The sequence below is a fragment of the Corythoichthys intestinalis genome, chromosome 3 (genome assembly GCF_030265065.1).
Source record: "Corythoichthys intestinalis isolate RoL2023-P3 chromosome 3, ASM3026506v1, whole genome shotgun sequence".
NCBI classification, from domain to species: Eukaryota; Metazoa; Chordata; class Actinopteri; order Syngnathiformes; family Syngnathidae; genus Corythoichthys; species Corythoichthys intestinalis.
Genome location: NC_080397.1, coordinates 41,031,665 through 41,055,341, shown reverse-complemented (window position 1 = coordinate 41,055,341; position 23,677 = coordinate 41,031,665). Strand labels below are relative to the sequence as shown.

The following is a 23,677-nucleotide window of genomic DNA, read 5'->3' as shown; positions in this document are numbered from 1 at the left end:
CTCTGTCTCTCTCTCTCTCTCTCTCGCTCTCTTTTTCTCTCAAGGTTACTTTTTTTTTTTTTTTTTTTTTAAACCAAAGGTGTGGTATCGGTAGTGTGGCCAACGGTTATGATCAAGAATTTTAGTTCTCCATTCTGGATTTGGGTAAAACCATTACAGCTTTTGGTTTGAAGCTATGCCTTCTCTAAATTTGTTCCAATTTGAATGAACAGAATCCTGCCCTTCCCCTCCAAAAAAAAAAAAAAACTGCCCTATTAAGATTGCAGATAATGTCGCAAACAATTGATGAAGAATATTTTCCGAGTAATATATGGCGGAAAACAAAGACAAGGCTTAAAAAGCAGTTTCTGCTCTTGCACCCCTCTTTAAAATAAACTGCTGTATTTCAAACCAAAAGAACTGTTGTGTTTGATAGAACAATATGTCTATATGCTGCCATAGCAGATTCAAGGTACATCAAGTCTCCGAACTATTTTTAATTTGTCCATTTTACGCTGGAAACCCCCGTTTACATACGTCGCGCAACCGCTTTTGTTTCAACCTAGCTATGAAAAGAAGGTAAGTATTTATTATTCGAAATGTCTGTCATTTTTAGCTTAGAATCATTCATTGATGTATAATATTTAGTTTAAAAAAAAAAGACTTTAAAAAATTATTCACTCGCATATTTCAAACTTTTAGACAAATTACGTCACAATGAAATAATTAAAGTAAAAAAGTCACAGATATCTACCTTATAACTATCGCTTAATTGTTTTTTTTCGTTACTGTCGCATTTTCCCCAATATTTTAGATGATAAATAATCGATCCAAACAAAGAAAAATTGGAAAAAAAACGTTTAAAAGGGTAAATATATAAAAAACATCTCGACCACTCCTTGATGTCTTCGATTTCTGCATCCCGACCCTTGTTATATGACCATGTTTCAGCCATAAAATCCACAAAAAATAGTGCTGTGGCCCTTCACATATGTGTCTTGGCACTCGGTGATACACGCTACATGGAGTTTTTGGATCGAAACAAGGTAAGTACGGGATATTATCTCGTTAAAATCGTGGCGTCTTTAATTCTGCTCTCGCGTGCTCTCGCCTCCAGTTAGGGTTTTGCTGTTTAAAAAAAACAACAAAAAAAATTAAATGCCCTCCTGTTTAAAATTTTTCTTCCCCCAGAAAATTGAGGTTTTGAGCTTTCCAATGATGCATCACACGTGCATATCGGACAATTTTGAAATTTGGCCAAATTGGGGTCTCAGAGAGAGAATGTCTACGGTCTCGAAGGACCTCCTCCGACCTCTGTTCGGCAGTCTTTATATATTAAGGTGACAATTATTATTGTGGTAAATCACCGAAGAAATCACCAGCGTCATCAGGTTTATAATCATTTATTCCATCAACTTGTGCAACACAACACACCTACTGTCAGCCGCAGTTGACGCCAGCAACAAAACATTAAAAGAGAAAGTACAATCTCTACCGCGCTCTCTATCTCACTGTCACGTCAGCCACGCGGTGCGTTCAGGTACAGCACGCAAAAAACGTCTGCCACATTGGAACCCGATTCGTTCCATTATTACAGGAGTTATTATTATTATTATATTATCATTCTGATTTCTATTAATAATTTATTTGTTTTGCTATGTGTAATTGCCATTTGTAATAGTACCAGGAGTATTTATTAAGGATTTAGTGTAGGTTTTTGGGCTGTGGAACAAATTAATGGAATTATAATGTATTCTTTTGGGAAAATCCTGCTCGATATACGACCATTTCAACTTACAAACAAGGTCCTGGAAAGAATTAGCTTCTTATGTAGAGGTACCATTGTAGTTGATCACAAATCAATTCCACTGAAACCAGACTTTTGTTGTACAACGTCAAAATGAGATATGACACATTATCCTGGCATTGTTTGAATTTTATCAGTAGATACATATATTTGGTAAATGGTGTTATACTTAAATAGAGCTTTTCCACCTTTCAAGGCGCTCAAAGCGCTTTACACTATCTCGCCATCCACCTACTGGTGATGCAGCACCAGGAGCAATGTGGGGTTCAGTGTCTTGCTCAAGGACACTTAGACGAGTTCATCAGGGCGGAGACTTGAACCCACAACCTCTTGGTTGGGGGACAACTACTCTACCACTGAGCCACGCCACCCCTAATGACATTAATCTGGTTTTTTTTCGGGCCCTAATACTCCGTCTTACTTCTGAATGCTGTCCACTATCCCTGAAAGGATTATTTAAAAAAAAAAAAATCACACGCTGCCAGCTGAAATGGATTGAACATCACTCGTCATCAATGGTTATAATTATTCATTCATTTTGTAATTGCACACCCATTTAAACCCTTTCACTACAGAATCTTTTTTGGGGGGGGGGGGGGGGGAATACAATTTATGGCATATGGCATATATTACTTGTTTATGTTATTATTAATTTAGTGCTATGGCTTCTATACCTGGTGCGATTTTTTTGAAAAGCTGTGGGATGCATTGTCCCAACGGATTAATCAACTAAAATTTGTTAAGAATTTAGCAAATTGAGAGTATTTTAGCAGAGAATCTCTTGCCTCCCATCCACTACAATTCCGTCTCCTGTCCCAAGATGGCCGCAGCGGACCAGGCCGACAATGCCTTAAGACTTCTAGCCTTACGTATGATACGCGAGGCGTACACAGGCTCGAGAGCGGCGACGAACACGGGAAGAAAAGTGAAGCGGTAGTAGAAGAACATACATATCTCACGACGCCTGCCGACAGAGATCCCGTCAAAATGTTATGAAGAAAAAACCTGAAGTGGAGGCGGGAGGCGGGAAAAGTATATTTTCTAAATTCATGAGTATTCTCAACTCTGAAAGTTTCACTGGAAAGTTTGCATTCTCTAGTGTGTCTGAGTAGATTGGAAGCAGACTTCAGAGCCAAAATGTTTCCCTTTTTTTTTTTTTTTTTAATGATTATTTTTTTACCCAAAGGTATGGTTTCGGTAGTATGGCCAACTGTGATGATCAAGAATTTTAGTTCTGCATTCTGCATTTGGGTGAATGCCTTCTCTAAATGTGTTCCAATTTGAATGAACTTGACAGAATGCCTGCCATAAAAAAAAATTAAAAAAAACAGAAAAACAAAAATAACGGCAATATTAAGGTTGAAGATGATGTCACAAAAAAAGATTTACCATAATTTCTGGACGATAAGGCACACCTGACTATAAGCTGCTACTCACCAAATTTCACGCGTAAACAGAATTTGTTCATAGATAAGCCGCGCTAGACTATTAACTGCAGCTCTCCTCACTGTATTATGGGATAACATGTTATTTTGACTGCAGCATCATAAGACTGTCGTAAGACCAAATGAAACACCATGAAGCTTTGCAGACATTTGGTTTAAAGCTTCATTGCTTCATGAAGCTTCATTTGGGGAAGACATTCAACCTCTGCTGCCAACTGCTGTCAACACTGTTGTCGTCCAATATGCCTCCTAGTATGCATTGCAGCGCTACAGATGTAATTATCAAAATTCATGTTCTGTGCTAATTATTTCTTCAGTTACTGTTCCAGTTGTTTCAGTAATTGCTAGTTATGGTATTTGGTAACACTTTATTTGACAGTGGCGCCACAAGACTGTCATATGGTAGTCATAATTATGACACTGCCATGAGCATTAAAGAATGCTTATAACAGATGTCTCTTAGTGTCATCCGGAAAATTATCTCACTTTTGAATGGATGTAAAAGATCTGAGCTGGACATAAAGGGAGTTAGTGACATACAGTGCCCTCCATAGTTATTGGCACCCCTGAAAAAGATGTGTTTTTTAGCTTCTAATATATATATTTTTATTCAAATAATATGGGAACTTAATTGAAAAAAAGAGAAAAATCCAGCCTTCAATACAAGTGCATTCATTCAGTGGGGGAAAAATCCCACATAGAGAAAAAAATATTTGACACCAAATAATGTGTGTCACAATTATTAGCACCCCTGGTGTTAATACTTTGTACAACCCCCTTTTGCCAACAAAACAAGGTCTGGGGACTGAGATGGCCATTAGAGAAGCTTGATTTTGTGTCTAGTGAACCATTTCTGTGTAGATTTGGCCATATGTTTAAGGTCATTGTCTTGCTGAAAGACCCAGTGACGACCCATCTTCAGCTTTCGGGCAGAGGGCAACAGATTTTGATTTAAAATGTCCTGGTATTTCAAAGCATTCATGATGCCATGCACCCTAACAAGGTTCCCAGGGCCTTTGGAAGCGAAACAGCCCCACAGCATCACTGACCCACCCCCATACTTCACAGTGGCTATGAGGGGCTTTTCAGCATGCCCATCTTTCGCGGCACGCCAGACCCACTTAGAGTGTTTGTTGCCAAAAAGCTCAATCTTAGTCTCATCTGACCAAAGCACACAGTCCCAGTTGAAGCCCCAATACCGCTTGGCGAACTCCAGACGTTTGCGTTTATGATTGTGAGTGAGGAAAGGTTTTCTCCGTGCATGCCTCCCAAACAGCTTGTTGGCGTGTAGACAGCATTTTTTTCCATTAAGGTCCCATATTATTTGAATAAAAAAAAATTATTAGAAGCTAAAAAACACATCTTTTTCAGGGGTGCCAATAATTATGGAGTGCACTGTAAATCCAAATGACACTGAATGACTGCTGTCATAAGCATTCAGTAATGCACATGATAGTGTCATAAATATGACGATCTTATGACTCCGCTGTCAAATAAAATTTACCTTTTAACCCAAATAAATCAACAAATAAGTTGCACTGGACTATAAGCCGCAGGCTTCAAAATGAGGGGAAAAAGTAGCGGCTTATAGTCCGAAAATTACGGTAATATTCAACATAGGAAAAGTATTTTCCGTCCGATTAATATATGCAAGTAACAACCAACATAATAGATTTGTAATAAATTTATTTTAATTTACTATACAGTGGTACCTCGACATACGATCGCTTCGACACGCTATTTTTTCGACATCCGATGTAAAATTTGCCTCGCCTATTTTTTTACGTCTGATGACATGCTCGAAATACGACGATTTATGACACCGCCGCAGTTTCTTTGTTTTCCTGCAAGACGGACGCACGGCGGATTTTCTTGTGAGAGAAATCAACATGGGTTCCAAGAATGTTAATGCCGGTGGTGAAAAAAGGAAAAAGGTGATGCTTACCATTGAAATGAAGATGGAAATGACATCTGTAAGGTGACAGTTATTATTGTGGTAACACGGCCAAAAAATTGACAGCTTCGTCAAGTTTTGAATCATTTTTTTCAGAACATGTGCAACAAAACATGCCTACTGTCCGCCGCAGCTGAACAAAGTGAAGGTAAAATCTCCTCTCTCACTCTGTCAAGTAAGCCACACAGTGCGTTCAGGTACACCACGTAAAACACAACCGCCACATTAGATCCTGATTTGTTACATTATTACAAGTATTATTATTTTTTTGTTATTATTATATTATTATCACCATGATATTTTTATTCCTAATTTATTTGTTTTCGTTTGTGTAATTGCTATTGTCAATAGTACCAGCAGCATTTATTAGGGATTTATTGTAGGGTTTCGGGCTGTGGAACAAATTAATGGAATTATAATGTATTCTAATGGGAAAATCCTGCTCGACATACAACCATTTCGACTTACTAAAAAGGTCCTGGAACGAAATAACTTTGGTTGTAGAGGTACCACTGTATTGTTTTTTTTTTTTTGCGTTATATTTGGTTTGCACACCACAGAGAGAAGCATATGACACATATGCTAGCAAGCAAGAAGAATTGCTCACAGCAACTGTACACATATGATTGCGTTTTACTCACAAGATGTACTACATTTTCCTGACTGCAAATCAAGAACTGTAATAGAAAACAAAATTATGGACCCCTGGACCTTAGCTTCCAACTGATAAAATAATAATAAAAAAACAGTCAACTAAGATAAGTGTGTTTCTCTGGTGTGCTTCGCAGCGCATGCCAGAAAATTGGTGCCCTGAAAAAGACTATTAAAAGGATATAGATCTAACTTGAGCAGTAAACGTGTCGCTTCACAAGTGTGTCACTCAGCCGCCTGGAAGTGCAGTTCTAGAATGATGGCAGTGGAAATAATGCAGCCGTTTGTTCTTTGTGAATGAGAAGGAGCTGGCAAAGCTTTACTTCTACTGGCAGACTATCCATTGGCACAGAGCCACATTCTCTCTGGGGGAGTGAAAAGGGCGGAAAAAAAAGTTATGTGAAACAGTCTTCCTTCGGGGAACAACTAGAGAAAGGGGGCAAAAAGAATTCATTCAATCCATTCAGGTTACAATATTTGCTGACAGATAAAACCATCCCTACAAGAGCAGGCTCACGCTGTTGTGTGTTCAGCACTTCTGATCAAAATCAGGCCTTTAGCACCATTGTGCTTTGCAAAAATGGTCAAACAGAAGAATGTCAAGGTGTTTTTTTTTCCCTTCTCATTTTCCACTTGCAAGTACAAAAATGAATGCCGACAGCAACTGACTGCAGAAAGTTAAAGTCGCAGTTTTGCCCACCCAGCAGGAGCTGGTGGCCAAATGAGATATACGTTTTGGCTGCTCCACACTTCCAAAATACCACAGAGCAAGAGCACGGATGCTGCACGATTAGGTTGCCATTATAGGTCACACAAGGCTGGCTTTAGCCCCGAAGAACTTTTTGACTTCCTTGAGCGGAAATCCCTTTTTAGAGCAAATCAAGGAAAATTTTCGTTACTCCCAAGGCCAGTCAGTGTTGACAAAGATTGGGAGTCTGCTGGTCTCCTAACTAGGTCACTAGATTAGGTCGAGCGAGAGTCAGGAAGCAAGAGATGACTGAAGGCAGCACCACAAACTGCTCACCCATACCACTGCTCAACCACTTTTAACACACGTACACACACCCCCACATGAACACACCATAGGAGATCTTAAGAAGTGGCACAGAAACTAAGAGGAAATCGTCAATCAAGCACCCCGGGCTAATTTAAAACATCTGCAGTGAGTAACATGCAATTCATTACACACACTGGTCAACATCAGGTAGTGGGACAGTCCTCAACATCCCTACAAATGCTATGTTCAAATAGTTTTTAAAAAAGGCGAACACTAAACCGACCACACAATTAAATTTTCTAGCTGCTTTCAGATAAAGTAAATTTGATAGGATTGTAATACTTTGCAAATATTTTTCACAGATTATTATTTGCATTGGCAGTGCAGCTGCACTGAAGTATAAAGACGTATCTTGATTTTCATGTCAGTGCAATCCTTGCTGCACCTGTTGCTGGATGTACTGGTGTTGTGAAGTTGAGTCCTTGAATACACACCATGCGACAGTGTCAAATTGAAGGCTAAACGACACTCTGATTTTACACCATGTTTCGTCCAAATGTGTGTGAATCGCTATTAGAGACTGGCTAGCACGTAGCCACACGATTCAGAGATTTAAGGTTCAATTGTGGGCTCTATCCTTCGTGAGTGGGGGATTGTATTTTCTACCCCTGCCTGCCCGGGTTTTCTATAGCCCCTTTCACAAACATATCCCGGTAAATTAAGGTCACGCGGGATTTACTCGCTTCATTGCTTTCACGCATGTAGAGATAGCCTGGCAATGACACGGGTTGGACACTTTCACAGGCATGTCTTGTGTTGCCCACTGGCGCTCTCTGTGCGGGTAGGGCTGCTGGCGCAATTTTATAACCCGAACATTACGTCATTTTTGGTCAGCATCGGCTGTCACAACATTGGTCAAATCGTGTTTTTTTAAAGAGCCGTTTATGGGAGCGTTCCCGGTGTTGTAACTGGAGCCAATTCAAGCTCAGCAAGACTGTATTTAAGCCCAGGTGATCCAAGAGAAGGGTGCTGAGATCTTAACTTGCTGTCCGCCATTCGACACCTCTGCCGCACTTGTTTTGTCCCCTACGTTGTGCTGGTATTTGAGTGTATTTGTTTTATTGACTTATCGGCTCTCTGTCTATCGCTTACCGTATTTTTCGGACTATACGTCACAGTTTTTTTCATAGTTTGGCTGGGGGTGCGACTTATACTCTGGAGCGATCTATGTGTGAAATTATTTACACATTATTATATCATATCACATGTTATTTTTGTGTTTTGGAGTGACACTGATGGTTTGGTAAACTTGTTAGCATGTTCTTTATGCTATAGTTATCGGAATAACTCTTAATATCTATGTTACGTTAACATACCGGCCCCGTTCGCATTTCGTTGTTCATACGTCACGTACATTATCATACTGTACACTTATTCAGCATGTTGTTCTCTATTGTATTTTTGTTTTAAATTGCCTTTCAATATGACATATCTGTTCTATGTGTTGGATTTTATCAAGTAAATTTCACCCAATATTGCGACTTATATTCCGGTGCGACTCATGTATGTTTTTTCCTCTTCGTTGGGCATTTTATGGCTGGTGCGACTTATACTCAGGTGCGACTTATAGTCCGAAAAATACGGTAGGTTAGTATTATTGATCCCCGTCGACCTACTGTCACAGACCCATTGTGTGATTCCCCCTTTTCCATGATCGTGTGTGTTTTTGTTTGTATTTAACTCATTCACTCCCAGCCACTTTCAATGGAGCAAGGCCCTTCGCTCCTGGCCGTTTTGCTGGATTTTGACTGATTTTGCAAGGCCCACAGAAAATTCTGTTCTATTGCAATATAAACATGGAACCCACCAAAAGAAAGATTTGAGAAAGAAAGAAAGAAAGAGTTTAATTTAGCGATTTCCAGCTTGCTATGTTGATAATTGCGATGTTTGTTTACCGCTTTTCATCTTACTGCTTAGAAAGAGGAAGTGATGATTGGTCCGCCATGATATTTACGTTCTCAGTCATCGTGCTGTGACCCGGGAATTTAAAGCTTCCTTTCACATAAGCCTTGTCCTGTGACTTTCCCGGGCTTTATACTAAGATGCCATCTGTGAAATGTCCGTGAAACCTCCGTGTCAGTCGACCTGGGAAATTGCGTTCACATACAAGGGCTCTCGTTTAAATCCCAGGATTTTCACGGTGTTTCTGCGTGTGTGAAAGGAGCTTATGTGTACACCAGTTTCCTCCTAAAAACACGCATGCTAGGTTTATTGAGCAAACTTAATTGTCCATATCTGTGAAAGTGAGCGTGAATGGTTGTTTGTCTCATTGCGCCCTGCGGTTAGCAGGGAACCACTCATGTTAGACCTGCTGATAGTTAGCTGGGATTAGTTTCAGTATACCACAACCCTCATGAGAAAAAGCGTTGCAAAAGATGAATGAATGAATGTGTGGCTTGACTATTGCTGTACTGTTTAGTTTTATGTTCATGTCGTCACTATTTGACTTCTCAATTGGTTTGCAAGGTGATTTAATGATTTTAGCCATGGGTTATTAGGTCTCAAAGAGTCATAAGGGTTTTCTTCAGTAACCTTAAAGTCTGCCAACAAAAACAATTGTCATAGTCATTTGTGGCTATGGAAGATTTTTGTCATATCCTGGAAAATACTTCCACTTCCACTAAGCGTATAACCAGAAACATTTGCATCGTGGAATAAGCAGAATGTCTTGGAAGCTTGACCCTAAAAGTCATTGGTATTTACAGTTACACTTTGTCTGCTATAATACTGCACTGTATGTTCATTATAATAAATCCTTATATATTTTATATTATTATTTATAAGTTCAAGATGCAACATTTCCCTTAATCAGCCAACAGTTTCCTCTGAGCCTGACTGAGATCAAAGCAGGCTTGATGGAAAGCAGAGCTTAGAACTTAGGCTGTATCCTCTAAAGACGCTCGAAAATGCTGCTGTCTGCTGAGCCAATACCTTCACCCCCTAGGCCAACTATCCTTAAGTGGAGCAGATCCTGGAGGCATGCAAAGGTAACGTGTGTATGGAGAGATGCTCGCCAATCAACTATTGTAGCTGTGAGGGACTGGCACTTCTGAATGGCCATGGTTTCCTCTGCCTGAAGCTATTTCTCAAGCTTTGTTGTGCCCGTTATCTTTGGCTGCAGATAATCCTGTATTTGCTGCATAGATCACAGCTGCTTTGCCAGAAACCTACCACCAGCTCAGCATGCATGTTAAACTCATTACATATTCAAAAGGAAACTAAATCTCCTGCATATCTCGTTGCTGAAGGGGCGTGTGCACAAATGCTTGCCCGTGCGTGTGTGCGTGTAAGAGCGTTTTGGTCTACTCCATTTTCAAACTGGCTGGGCTACCATTTTCAACCCACATTTCATCTTCCACTTACTTCTGATCACCATGGAAAACAGATTGACCCCAAACTTTGTTTTTCAGTTTATTGTTGATTGACTAGCTGTAACATAGCAACACAAATAAGAATATACAGATGTGTTTGTTGTCGTAGAAAACACTGTAGATCTTGTATCTACAGTAAGTGTGAACTAAATATGAGATGTTTCATAAAGGTTCCAAGACTGAAGTCACACATTATATCTCAGTTCAAAACTGCAGACTACATATACTGTATATCTCTGCCAAGTGATCCTCCTGATGTCAATGACATTTTCTTAGCTGTCTCTGCAATCTGGATGGGTCCTTGCTGGATTCTCTACTCGTACATTGTCACGGCTGTCTTAATGCCAAATGTTCAAATTGGGTGCTATTAACGACACCCTTGAGTTTCGAAAAAAAGAAAGAGAAAAAGAAAATTGTGTGATCAGAGCAAAGCGATGCTTTTTTACGCCATCAACTGCCGGATACTGAGGTCATTGTGACCAGAAGCGTTGTCAGGGTGAAGCAGCCACGAATTGTTCCGCCACAACAATAACCTCTGCTCACGCACTGAACAAAGAAAATGGAAATCTTTTTGTAGGTGTGTGTGATCATTTAAACCAGGGGTGCCCAAGTCTGGTCCTCGAGAGCCCCTATTCAGCTTGTTTTCCATGTCTCCCTCCTTTAAGACACTTGAATCAAATGATCAGCTCATCAGCAAGCTCCGCAGGGCCTGATAACGATCTTGATTATTTGATTCAAATGTGTTGGAGGAGAGAGACATGGGAAAAAAAGCTGGATAAGGGCTTTCGGAGACCGGACTTGGGCACCCCTAATCTAAACTACATTGACATGGAAAAACTCCTGGTATGGATTTGATATATATACTTATCACCTGAGGTGGGTAGTAACGCGTTACATTTTTTTTGTTACATTTACTTAAGTAATTTTGGGAGAAAAATGCACTTCTAATTAGTGTTGTTCTGATCATGTTTTTTTTGCTCCCGATCCGATCCCGATCGTTTTAGTTTGAGTATCTGCCGATCCCGATATTTCCCAAACCGATTGCTTTTTTTTTTGCTCCCGATTCAATTCCAATCATTCCCGATAATTTTTCCTGATCAAATACATTTTAGCAATGCATTAAGAAAAAAATGAATAAAACTCGGACGAATATATACATTCAACATACAGTACATAAGTACTGTATTTGTTTATTATGACAATAAATCCTCAAGATGGCATCTACATTATTAACATTCTTTCTGTGAGAGGGATCCACGGATAGAAAGACTTGTGACTTTGTATATTGTGACTAAATATTGCCATCTAGTGTATTTGTTGAGCTTTCAGTAAATGATACCTTAGACATGCCCAAATGCATGATGGGAAGTGGAACCCTGACTGTGCGTAGTGCTACCAATTGATATATCTTCTCTGCGTTGGGAAATAACATAAGGTGTTAAAAAAAGATCAATTGCTACCTTGCTTCCCCACATTGCATCCTATGATATTTCAAATCGTAGGGAGAGGGATTGTAAGGCTTTAGCCAATTAAAAAAAGGCTCCAAAGGCTGCCAAAATTCACTCTACTCATTTTACGCTGCCTTTTATCATTACAGATTGAGCGCGACAATGCGTGAGTGGGTCGTGCAGCACATGCATTAATTGCGTTAAATATTTTAACGTGATACATTTTTAAAAAATTAATTACCGCCGTTATTGGGATAAATTTGATAACCTTACCTTAAGCCTAAAGACTCTGGATGAGTGTAACATATTATGTCTGTAACGTTAAATACAATTACAAAATGATTTAATTAAAAAAATATATATATATTAAAAAAAGGCATGGCCGATATTTTTTTGCCGATTCCGATACTTTGAAAATGAAGTGATCGGACCCGATTGATCGGGACATCTCTACTTCTAATAGTAGTTTTACCATGCCATACTTTTTACTTCTGCTTGAGTAGATTTGTGAAGATGAAACGCTACCCTTGCTCCGCTACATTGGGCTAAAATGGAGTTACATTTTTCCTCTTTATTCTACATACGTATTAGATTTGACTATTTTTGCCAGAGATGCCGACAGTGCCACTACTCATAGGCAGAGTTTGACTTTTGTGGAAGGGGGAATAAAACTTGCAGTCCCAGCAATAAAATCAACTTACAAGATATACACTCGGATGCTCGTACATGCAGGCATCCCAGCTGTGCATGCGGCATGTGTGAGCGCTTACGTTTTTCTGTCTTACCTAGTGGAGAAGTAGACACCGCATCCTTTTTGACTGAATATTCCAGCCAGGAATATTTATAATAATACATTGAAAATGAGCGTTTTTTTCCCCCATCACTTTTGAGGGGAAATTCTAAATCAGGGTGCTTAAGACAGCTATGGTTTGGGCCACGATTGTCTTCCATCGAATATGGTAAGCCCGGTAGTGGCTCTATTGTACAATTAACAACTTTAGTGCAGCAAACTGAAACTCAGCTCACCATTTTGGCAGTGCTCTTCGTAGTTTCATGGTCCACATCATCAATCCTTGGTTCTCGCTCAGTAGTTTTTGTCGGATATCCATCTTGCATCTTCTGTCCTCAGGTGGTTTTGGCTAAGCAAATTAAATGACCGTCTCTACGGTGCTAGTCACGTGATCTGTTCGAAAAGTAATTTTGACCCATTATAAAAACAATTAAGTTGTGTTCATTTAATTAATTTTTATTGTTTGTTTTATTGCTTCACAATTATTATGGACAAAGTTTTACCGGCAAATTCTTAATTTTAAATTCAGATATAGGAAAGTCAATTACATGCAATGACATTTTCGGCCACCGGGGAGCATAGTCCTCCCTGGCCCCCTCTTAATATCCATGTAACGGCACTACCAGTATCACCAATGACACGCCTCAACAATAATCACATGACTCCATTATACCAATCAGACGTAACAAAACAGTCACATGTCCACACACGATCTTACATTTGGAAGTCCTATGATTATTCTGGCCTATTCAATCAAGTCGTGTCTTTAAAGTGCCGTAAAAAATAAACTACTCTACATACTGTAGAGTCAACATTATGGAAAGTGTGGATTTCAACATCCCTCCCAGTTTTTGTTTAGCATCAGTAGACCACAGAAAACTGGATATATGATTGTTTTCATTTCATGGTCGGAAATGTTTTCTCCAGTAGAAAGCACTCATGCTCTTTGGATGGGTGAATTAGATGATTGAAGTGTACTAGTATTTTGTTTTGCCTAATATGGTCATGTAATAGGTTATAGTTCAGTATCATACAGTAATATCAGCTCATATTGATGATGTTGTGCTAAGAAAAAAATATACCATTGTTTAAAAAAATATCAGACATTGTAAGGAGTTGCAATATTGATCATTACTTGAATATTCTTTACGCGAAAACTTTACTTGTACTTGAGTAAGTTTTTTGGATTACTACTTTTACTTTAGTAAATATTATTTTTGGAGTAACGCTACTCTTACTTGAGTTTTTGGCTACTCTCCCAATCTCTGGTTATCACATTTACAACCATGGAACCCTTTTGTTGTGGCATGAAAATCCAAGAAAGCCACAGAGAAGGCAAAATTCTGGTGTCGATTCAGTCTTTCAGATGTTGATACAGTCATCCAACTTGAAACTGACAGGTGATGCAATAAACCGTTTTTTGAAAAACATACTGCGGGCAATCCTTATAAAGACCATGCAAATAGCAAAATGTCTTGAAAATGATTATTTTGTTCTGAACAAAAATGGAATAAGGTAAACGCCTGCAACTATCCCCCCTAATTATACTAAAACCGTTCACTTGGGGATAAGTGTAAATTTGATTTTGGGAGTCAGATTAAAAGTGAAGGGTTTTTATTTCTATTTTAAAATCCTGTAAACCACTGATACAACACTATCTCTCTTTTTTTTGGCATATGACTTGTATGGTCACACATAGGCTATGTGTTGCTAGTGTAAATAAATCATATTGTTTCCCCACTGACTGTAAAAAGCTCCAGCTTATATATAATACAGTGGACTTGACATGTTCTAAGTGATACGAGTATGTAGCGTTAAGTGGTCATGTTGATAATGCGCTTGTTTGCATGAATGGCTCAGGCAGTGTCTGTTGATCTAACAGCAAGTCCTCACCTCCACAGCCCCCCTAATCCTGTCCCCAGACAGGCTGATGCCAGATCAGATAGGTTCAGGCTGATGGGACCCCTGTCTCAACAAAAACTGTAATACAGCTCCCCAGTCGATTAACTACACCCCATAAACTACAGCTTTAATATGCATTTGTGAGTTTGCGCGTTGCTACTTTTCTACCACAGCTTTGCATCATGAAGAGAAATGCGTTCAGAAATTATTTGAACATAATCTGGCCTCTATCTTAATATGGGCTGTTTAAATTGCATTCAATATAAACACCCAGGCATCTTTGGAATTCACCATTCAGTGTTTACCAGGTGCAAGAGTCTACTTTTCCCAAGTGTTTAATGAAATGAAATGAAATGAATGAATGAATCCAAGATTTGGGCAATGAAAGGATGAATATTTTGCAAAATATATATATAATTCATCAATTCATTTTGCGTGAGTTTCCAATTGAAACTGCTTAAAATTTCTGTATTGTATTAGTTCAACAAGAATGCATACTAAAAACATATACATACACTTCCCTGCCTCCTGCCCGTTGTTAGCTGTGGTAGGCTCCAGCACCCCCACAAACCGTATAAGCAGCTCAGAAGATGAATGAAAGAATGAATAAATATTAGGGCTGTCAAAATTATTGCGTTAACGGGCGTTAATTAATTTATTTAATTAAGCACGGTAAAATATTTAATAATATAAACATATATAAAATAATTAACGCACATGCCCCGCTCAAACAGATTAAAATGACAGCACAGTGTCATGTCCACTTGTTACCTGTGTTTTTTGGTGTTTTGTCTCCCTCTGCTAGCTCTTGGGTGCGACTGATTTTATGGGTTTCAGCACAATGAGAATTGTGTAATTATTGACATCAACAATGTTGAGCTACTAGTTTATTTTTTGATTTAAAATTGTATTAAAACGAAAACATTAAGAGGGGTTTTAATATAAAATTTCTATAACTTATACTAACATTTATCTTTTAAGAACTACAAGTCTTTCTATCCATGGATCGCTTTAACAGAATGTTAATGTTAATGCCATCTTGTTGATTTATTGTTATACTAAACAAATAGAGTACTTATGTACAGTATGTTGAATGTATATATTCGTCTTGTGTCTTATCTTTCCATTCCAACAATAATTTACAGAAAAATATGGCATATTTTATAGATGGTTTGAATTGCGATTAATTATGATTAATTAATTTTTAAGCTGTGATTAACTCGATTAAAAATTCTAATCGTTTGACAGCCCTAATAAATATACACCGCATACAAAAATGATACTGCTCAGTACAAGTACAAACAGCTCTATAGATGTCTTTTTTTTTTTAATCATTATACATCAAAGACAATTTTACAGATCTTCACTAAGTATTTGTGAGGCTTCTGCATTCAGTCCTCTTGGTACATGATAAAGCACCCTACTTTTCAATCAGCAACAAGTAAGGATCATAATGTAACAAATTGTATTGTCCTTCAATCTCACACCACCATATCTGAATTTGCTCCATGCCACAGCGTTCCAGCAGGGCTACATTTCATTGATGTTTGAACATTGCTACTCCCTTTCATCAAACTGCAAACACACAAAGCACTCTATAACATAGGATCAATTTCACCTTCTGACCTTTGTTATTTACAGGTGCTTAATGGAAACAGAGAAGCCGAGACGGCGTGTTGGCTCAAGAAAAAAGATTGCGTGATCAGAATAAAATGACTGGCGCCACGTTGCTTTAGAGCAAGAAGTTACCCCAACACTTCATCAAGTCACAATGTGTTTTTCCGATTGCTAGTTTTTCCTTTGCTGATATTTCCAAACACTTGAAATCCAAATCAGAAAGGTTGCACATCTCTTGAGTTGTATAAACTTGACATGGAACATTTCAGACTCTAGCGTTTCTTCCACTGAGTTTCGAAATAGGTCAGATCCAAAGCGGTGGGATTCACTGCCACTCCTGTAACATGCTCAGAATCTCTTTCAGGTACTCATAGAATCTGCGCCCCCCTCCAACCCCCTTTTTGCCAATAGTTCAATATCAGTACAACTCCCTCAACAGTCCTCCTGCCACCCCCACGCTTTATATCATTCATTGTCCTATTACAATCTCGTGTAGCTCTAAGGAGCTCAAGGGGATTGATGTCTGTTCTGCAAACTCAAAAAGCAAGACATTCTGATGTGAATGCCCGTTAGAGTTACAAAAATAGTCTGGATCTGTTACAGTTGCTCAGTGCATGTCAGCATGAAGTGAGAGGGTCCACAAAGCCTTTGATTACACTACAAAGTCTTTTCTAAATGCACTTGGGTCAATAGAAGGCAAACTTGGATCAATGGCGCGCCTGAATCAACAGCCTTGAGGGTTTGTCAACTTGATTAGATTCAGAAGGAAAGTGGGTTGATGAGTAAACATGACAGCATCAATATTACATGAGACCAAGCATCCAACGATTTCTTTCTTTAATGTCTGTAAGAGATCTGGGTCGAATCCTCTTAATAGTCTGCATGAAAACCTCGTTTTTTCATGGGTTAATCCACATTGAGAATCATAATATGAAACATGGAAAGTGTCAAGCAGAGAGATGAATTATTTTGGAAAGGAAGAACTATTTCTAGTTCAAACCGCTACCCGGTAACTCTATGAAACATTTTTATCAAATTACAAAAGATCATGAAATGCACCCCTTTTCCTACAGGATCCCCAAAAATGAAGCAAGAAGATGTCTACCTTGTTTATACGGAGTCAGGGCACTTCAGTTGCATAGTCAGTGCTGTAGCTGCAGAGTTCTTGTGTTTCCCCAAGCAGATGTCACCACAGACACCTGCTCTGGCTCAGCCTCCTCCAATGCTGCCTCCTCGGCCTGGGTGTCGGGGGTCGCTGCCCTGCCCCAAATTACACCCATCTTTCAGCCCCCTCACATGCTATTGTCTTAAGCACTGCGGCGGATTTATGCACTCATTAATACGTTTCCACACATTTGTCATCTGTTACTCGATCATAACAGAACAGAGTCAAGGGAATTATGGCTGCTGACTTAATGCAAAGACATTTCTTCTGCATGTTAGTAGAAAAATAATTGCTCTGATAGCTTTGATAGAAGAAACTAAATTAGTGATAAGCATGATAAAACAAATCTAAGAAGCTTACAGTCTCTTACCAAGTGAGTACACCCAGGCTGGAAGGGGGTGCACGCGTGCGGTGTAGTAGTGGCTGGCCATCTGTTTGGGATGTTTAACAGTGGGCTCGCATCAACGCCTATATGATTGACTGACAGTTGGGCAATCCAATCTCTGATTTTGTAAGAAGCAGAGAGTAAGGATCATCAGCGATGGAGAAAACCGAATCATGGAGCCTTAACCAGACCAAATAATGCCAAATGTTGTATAACTTGCTTGTGGCAGGTTCCTCCTTTAATCAGGCACGAGGAACGCTGACCTACATTCATCTGAATGACAGATGTCCCCAGTGTCTTTGCTGCCGAGTAGTAGTATGTGCTGAGTCTTTAATGATTACTGTCGCACGCCATGCGGCTCAAGTATTCACAGCTTCCACAGCAGGAAAGAAAGTGAACTAGGCGCTGATGTTTTCTAAAACGATACCTTGCACGGAAGCAACCTGCCACACACGATTTGGCCTCAATTTTTAGAAGAAATGTGGGTATTCTACATTCCCTGATTAAGTCACACCATTCCAAAGCCCAACGTATGGGCAAGAATCATATTGGCTTTGAATGGGATGTGACATAGTAAATTACTTTCTACCTGTTCGGAATAAAACAGGATATACAGTGAGGAGCAGAAGTATTCGCACCCCTTGTGATTTTGAAAGTTCACCCACTTAGAAAATAGGTAGCGGTCTGAAATTTCAATCATAGATGCATTTCTATTCATAGAGACATAATCTAAAAAAAAAATCCAGAAATCACATTGTATGATTTTTAAAAATAATTTATTTGTAATTTACTGGGATTCTTAAGTATTTGTACCCCTGAATATCAGCAATAATTATGACACTCAAAGAGTTGTCAGTGTACCTTTAAAAAAAAAAAGTCCACCTTTTCCCCAATGAGTAACTACCCACCCACCACCCGCTCGAGCTTAAAATTGTCACCTGTGCACCCACAGTCAGTCATAATCCAACTGCTACCATAGGCAAGACCAGAGAGCTTTCCAAAGACACCAGAGAAAAAATTGTTGCGCTCCACAAAGCTGGAAAAGGTTAAAGGACAATTGGAAAGCAGCTTGGTGAGAATAAATCAACAGTTGCAGCAGTTGTTAGAAAATGGAAAAGGCAAACATGACTGATAATCTACTTCGGACTGGGGCTCCGTGTAAAATCTGTCCTCGTGGTGTATCACTGACAGTGTTGGGCACGTTACTTTAAAAAGCCAGGGGAAGTAACTATTTCTGTTACTTTAAAAAGAACTTGTTTTATGTCAAAGAATTTGAAATTTTCTGAGCAGTAATCGAGTCAGTGGACTAGAGAAGAACAGACAGGTAGTTAACTTGTTAGGTGCTTCAGCAGATTTGAATTGCTTACCACAGATGTCGACAAAAGCTTTGCCCCGGGACATAAATTACACATTACATGCAGGTTCTTTCCTTTAATTTCGACAAAGTTGAAATAGTGTTTATCTCTACCTCTTAAAGGACAATTTTTCTTCTGAATGCTCTGCCATCCCGACCCTGTGCATCTGTTTTGCGTGTGTGTGTTTGCTGCACGCGCTGTTCCGGTTTGCTTGTGAAATCACCGGCTCTGATTGGCTTACCACGACACATGACTCTAACCCTCAGCCAATCACAATCACTTCCAACGCATCTCTCGAGGGGCTGCATTCAGTTAGGCTCGTTTCCCGACAATTCACGTCACCTTCAAAGCGTCTGCCGTCCTCAAGATGGAAGCAGAATTATAGCTGGCTGACAGTGGGAGATGGGAACGAGGCTAGCATCAGGTGTAGCAAACACGGAAACGTTACCAAACTTTGGAAAGCATTGTCTAATTGAATGAGCAGAGACAAACAGCTTGGAGTCAGAAGTACGTGCGCTATTCTCGAACCTGAACGCACCCCAAGTCTTGGATGACAAATCAACAGAGCAGAGACTCGACTCGACACGGCTGGTAGTTTCTTCAATTTATTCAGAGTAAGTAACGCAACGCTTTTGACCGTCAGTAACGGTAACGGCGTTGTAACGGCAGAAAAAATTAGTTAGATTACCCCGTTACTGAAAAAAATAACGCCGTTACGTATCGGCGTTATTTATAACGGCGTTACTCCCAACACTGATCACTAATGATGAGAAAAATGAGGGCTCAACCTAGAACTACACGGCAGGAGCTGGTCAATGACCTGAAGAGAGCTGGATGCACAGTTTTAAAGGCTACTGTCAGTAGATCACTACGGTGTAATTGTTTAAAATCATGCATAGCTCAGAAGGTTCTCCCTGTGGAAGCCAGTACATGTGAAGGCCTGTCTAAAGTTTGCCAGGGCCCATCGAATGATGCAGAGGGGTCATGGGAGAATGTCATGTGGTCAGATGAGACCAAAGTAAAACTTTTTGCTGCGAACTTTACTCGCCGTGTGTGGAGGAAAAAGAAGTACAATCCCAAGAACACCATCCCCACTCTGAAGTATAGGGGGTGGAAACCTCATGCTTTGGGGCTGATTTTCGGCAAAGGGGACAGGACAACCGTACTGTATAAAGCAGAGGATGAATGGTGAAATGTTTCGTCAGATTTTGAGCTACAACCTTCATCCCTCAGTCAGAGACTTGAAGATGAGTTGTGGCTGAATCTTCCAACATGACAATGATCCGAAGCACACAGCCTAGCTGGCCATGGAGTGGCTGCATAAAAAGCATATCAAGGCTCTGGAGTGGTCTAGCCAGCCTCCAGACCTCAATCCAATAGAAAATCTTTGGATGAAGCAGAAACTTGGTGTTTCTCAACGACAGCCCCGAAACCTGACAAATTTGTGTGGAGGAAATCCGTGTTTCATATATGAAAACCTGATGAAGAACTACAGAAAGCGTCTGACCTCTGTAGCTTCCTTGGAGTGCCCTATTCTCCCATCTTAGCATGTGAACTGCTAGCATATGATCATGTACTGTATTTTGAAACTCACCTGCAAACAAAGGCTTCTGCACTAAATATTAGCACAAATTTTCTCAGGGATACAAATACTTATGAACCCCAGTAAATTACAAATAAATTATTGAAAAATCATACATTTCGTTACGAATGGGATTTTTTTTTAGATTATGTCCCGATAAGTGGAAATGCATCTATGATTGAAATTTCAGACCTCTACCTATTTAGTAATTGGGTGAACTTGCAAAATCACAAGGGGTGCATGCTCCTCACTGTCTATATATATGGCGGAAAACACAGACAAGACTGAAAAAGCAGTTCCTGCTTTTGCAATCCTCTTTAAAATAAACTGCTGTATTTTAAGCCAAAAAAAAACCCTGTTGTGTTTGAAAGAACAATATGTCTATATGCTGCCATAGCAGATTCATGGCACAGTAAGCCCCCGAACTATTTTTAATTTGTCCGTCTTAACCTCAAAACCACCGTTTACAGACATCGCGCAACCGCTTTTATTTCAACCCAGCCATAAAATGTAGGTAATTAATTGTATTTATCATTAAAATGTCTGTCATATTTATATTAGAATCATTAATTGATGTCTAATATTTTGTTTAAAAAAAGAAAACGACTTCAAAAAATTATTCACTCGCATATTTTAAACTTTAAACAAATTACGTCACAATGAAAAAAATGGTGTCAGTAAAAAAGTCACAGCTATCTACCTCATAACCAGGGGTGCACATAATTTTTTTGCCCAGGTTCTCAGAGGAGGACCTGGAGATGTGACTTGGTCCTCATTGAGCTTGAGAGCTGACCCGCCTGATGCGATAAATTTATGACAAGCTTTACTTAGAGCCAATTAACTTTAATTAATTATATTAACAATTAATGCTTGATTAACATCAACTGGCACAACAACATTGCCATTACTTTGAAGTGAAATGTAAAGAAATAAGAAGCACCAATTCAAAATAAAGGGCATTATGCGGCTCCCACATTAACTCCAAGCCTTTTTAAAAGTGGGATATCCTCCTCATAAGACCTCATTGAACGTGCATGTTTAGCTTTGTAAAATGCGAGCAAAAACACGTTTGTCAGTGCATGTCGCTGTTCATTACCTTTATTCCGCCACTTGTCCATAGGGCGAGTGGGGTCCTGTTTGACATCGATAGTTTGCTTAATTGCCACATGCTCTGTTTTTTTCGTGCTTTTCAAAGTTTGGATGGCTGAAATTCTTTGACCCTACATAAAATGCGCTGCTCTTATCGGCGACATTGGGATTCTCACGGCACATTTTGTACCGCATTTCCGTGCGAGCATCATTTGCTTCTAGCCATGGTACCTCCTGTAGCCACTTTTCAGCAAAAGTCCTTTTTTTCGGTAGCTCCGGTGACGTCTCTGTCGTCTGTCTGTCTTTTGACGGGGATGGGGGAACACGGAAGTAATTTAGTGATGGCCAAATGAAGCCTCATGAAGCAATGAAGCTTTGCAGCCAATTGGTTTGCACATGTAGCAAAGCTTCATGGTGCTTCATTTACCCTATGGCGCCATCAAGTGGTCTAGAAGCCCAAGAGGTCAACATTGTTAAGAATTCAATGGCTATTTGCTTAAGACAAAGATATGAATGTGCTTGTGTTAGTAATTTAGTATGTGAACAAAATACAACAAGTGCTAAGGGTAATTTGTTATTCATTTTTATTTAGAAATAATAGCTTTCCCACAGTGGCTGGCTTTAAACAGTTTCTTTTTTTTGGGAAAATATTTCACCAGCTTTAGAAAATATTCTTTCACAAAGCACAGATGAAGCTGGGGTGCAGAGAAATGTGAGTGCCATTTTATATAAATTTGGACAGGTATTCTTTTGTGCCTCCCAGTACGCTAATGGATTGTTCATTCTGTTGATGTTTGGTTCAGATAGGTACACACACACTCACATTTATATTAAAGTAGTTTTTCTCCCTTACCTTATTGAAAGCAATCAAATCAAAATGTTCCCATACAGGGGAGGATCGCTCTTTACGCGCAGGTTCCATCCAAGCAAAGGACAAGGCTCGAAAAAAGATTGCACTGGTTGCACTGTTGCGCACAGATGTAACAAGTACAGGAGCCCGAAATCCACAAAATGTGAGATAACAGGCGATCGCCATTGCGTTTTGCAACCAATTTATACCGTAGTCTGCCCTGTTTTTGCAATGTGCGCCAAACGTTGGATCACTTCCGAAGCACTCACGAGATTCAGCCGGCCGCCGGCCACCGGCCACCGGCCGCCGGCGAGGCTTCCCACGTCATCATTTCCGGGTTTTGCCGAAATGAAGCGCGCCTCGCTACAAGCTTCGTGGAAACCCCCCTCCCATTTCTCGACACAAGCTTCGGAACCTCGGCTCATTTCGTCCCATCACTGAAGTAATTACTCAGTGTGGCCTGCCTCTTCAAAATTTTGAGAAGTTATTTTCTCGTGTCCGCCGCAAATCCAGTGGTCATCCATCGGTACGCAAAAGCGTATGGAAGCCGTTGAGGGCCAGCGCATTTGTCTACGTCCAGTACGCATGCGCGCATGCGGACCACTTATGTGCACCCCTGCTCATAACTATTGCTTAGTTGTATTTTTTTTTTTGTTACTATCACATTTTCTCAGATGTGTTAGATGATAAATAATCGATCCAAACAAAGAAAAGTTGAAAAAAAAATGTTTAAAAGGGTAAATATATGAAAAGAACATCTCGACCACTCATTGATGTCTGCGATTTCTGCATCGCGACCCTTTGTATATGACCATGTTTCACCCATAAAATCCCCCCAAAAATCTAGCTGTGGCCATTCACAGCTGTGTTTTGTCACTCAGCGATACATGCTACAATGGAGTTTTTGGATCCAAACAAGGTAAGTACGTGATAATATCTCGTTAAAGTCATGGCGTCTTTAATTCTGCTCTCGCTTGCTCTCACCTTCAGATAGGGTTTTGCTGATTAAAAAAAAAAAAATTTTTTTTTGTAAATGCCCTCCTGTTCAAAATTTTTCTTTCCCCAGATAACTGAGATTTTAACCTTTCCAATGATGTATCACAGATGCATATTGGACAGTTTTGAAAGTTGGCCAAATTGGGGGTCTCAGAGCGGAACTTCAAGTCACCTGAGTGTTTTTCGCCATATATATTTATTTATTTTCCATTTTTGGGGGGAAATATTCTGTCG

At 39.7% G+C, this 23,677-nt stretch overlaps 1 protein-coding gene across 2 annotated transcripts in view; it reads right to left on the bottom strand.

The window, feature by feature from the left end:
- LOC130913542 (tenascin) overlaps positions 1 to 17,659 on the bottom strand; it is a 128,123-nt gene extending 110,464 nt beyond the window's left edge. The window contains exons 1-2 of one of the 2 annotated variants that reach the window (XM_057832220.1): positions 17,557 to 17,659; positions 17,127 to 17,281 (exon numbers count right to left, since the gene is read on the bottom strand). The gene's annotated coding sequence lies outside the window, so the exon portion shown is untranslated. Of the gene's footprint in view, positions 1 to 17,126; positions 17,461 to 17,556 lie in introns of those variants that run through there. The other variant, XM_057832219.1, reaches the window with a different exon arrangement.
- Between the last annotated feature and the right edge of the window lie 6,018 nt (positions 17,660 to 23,677).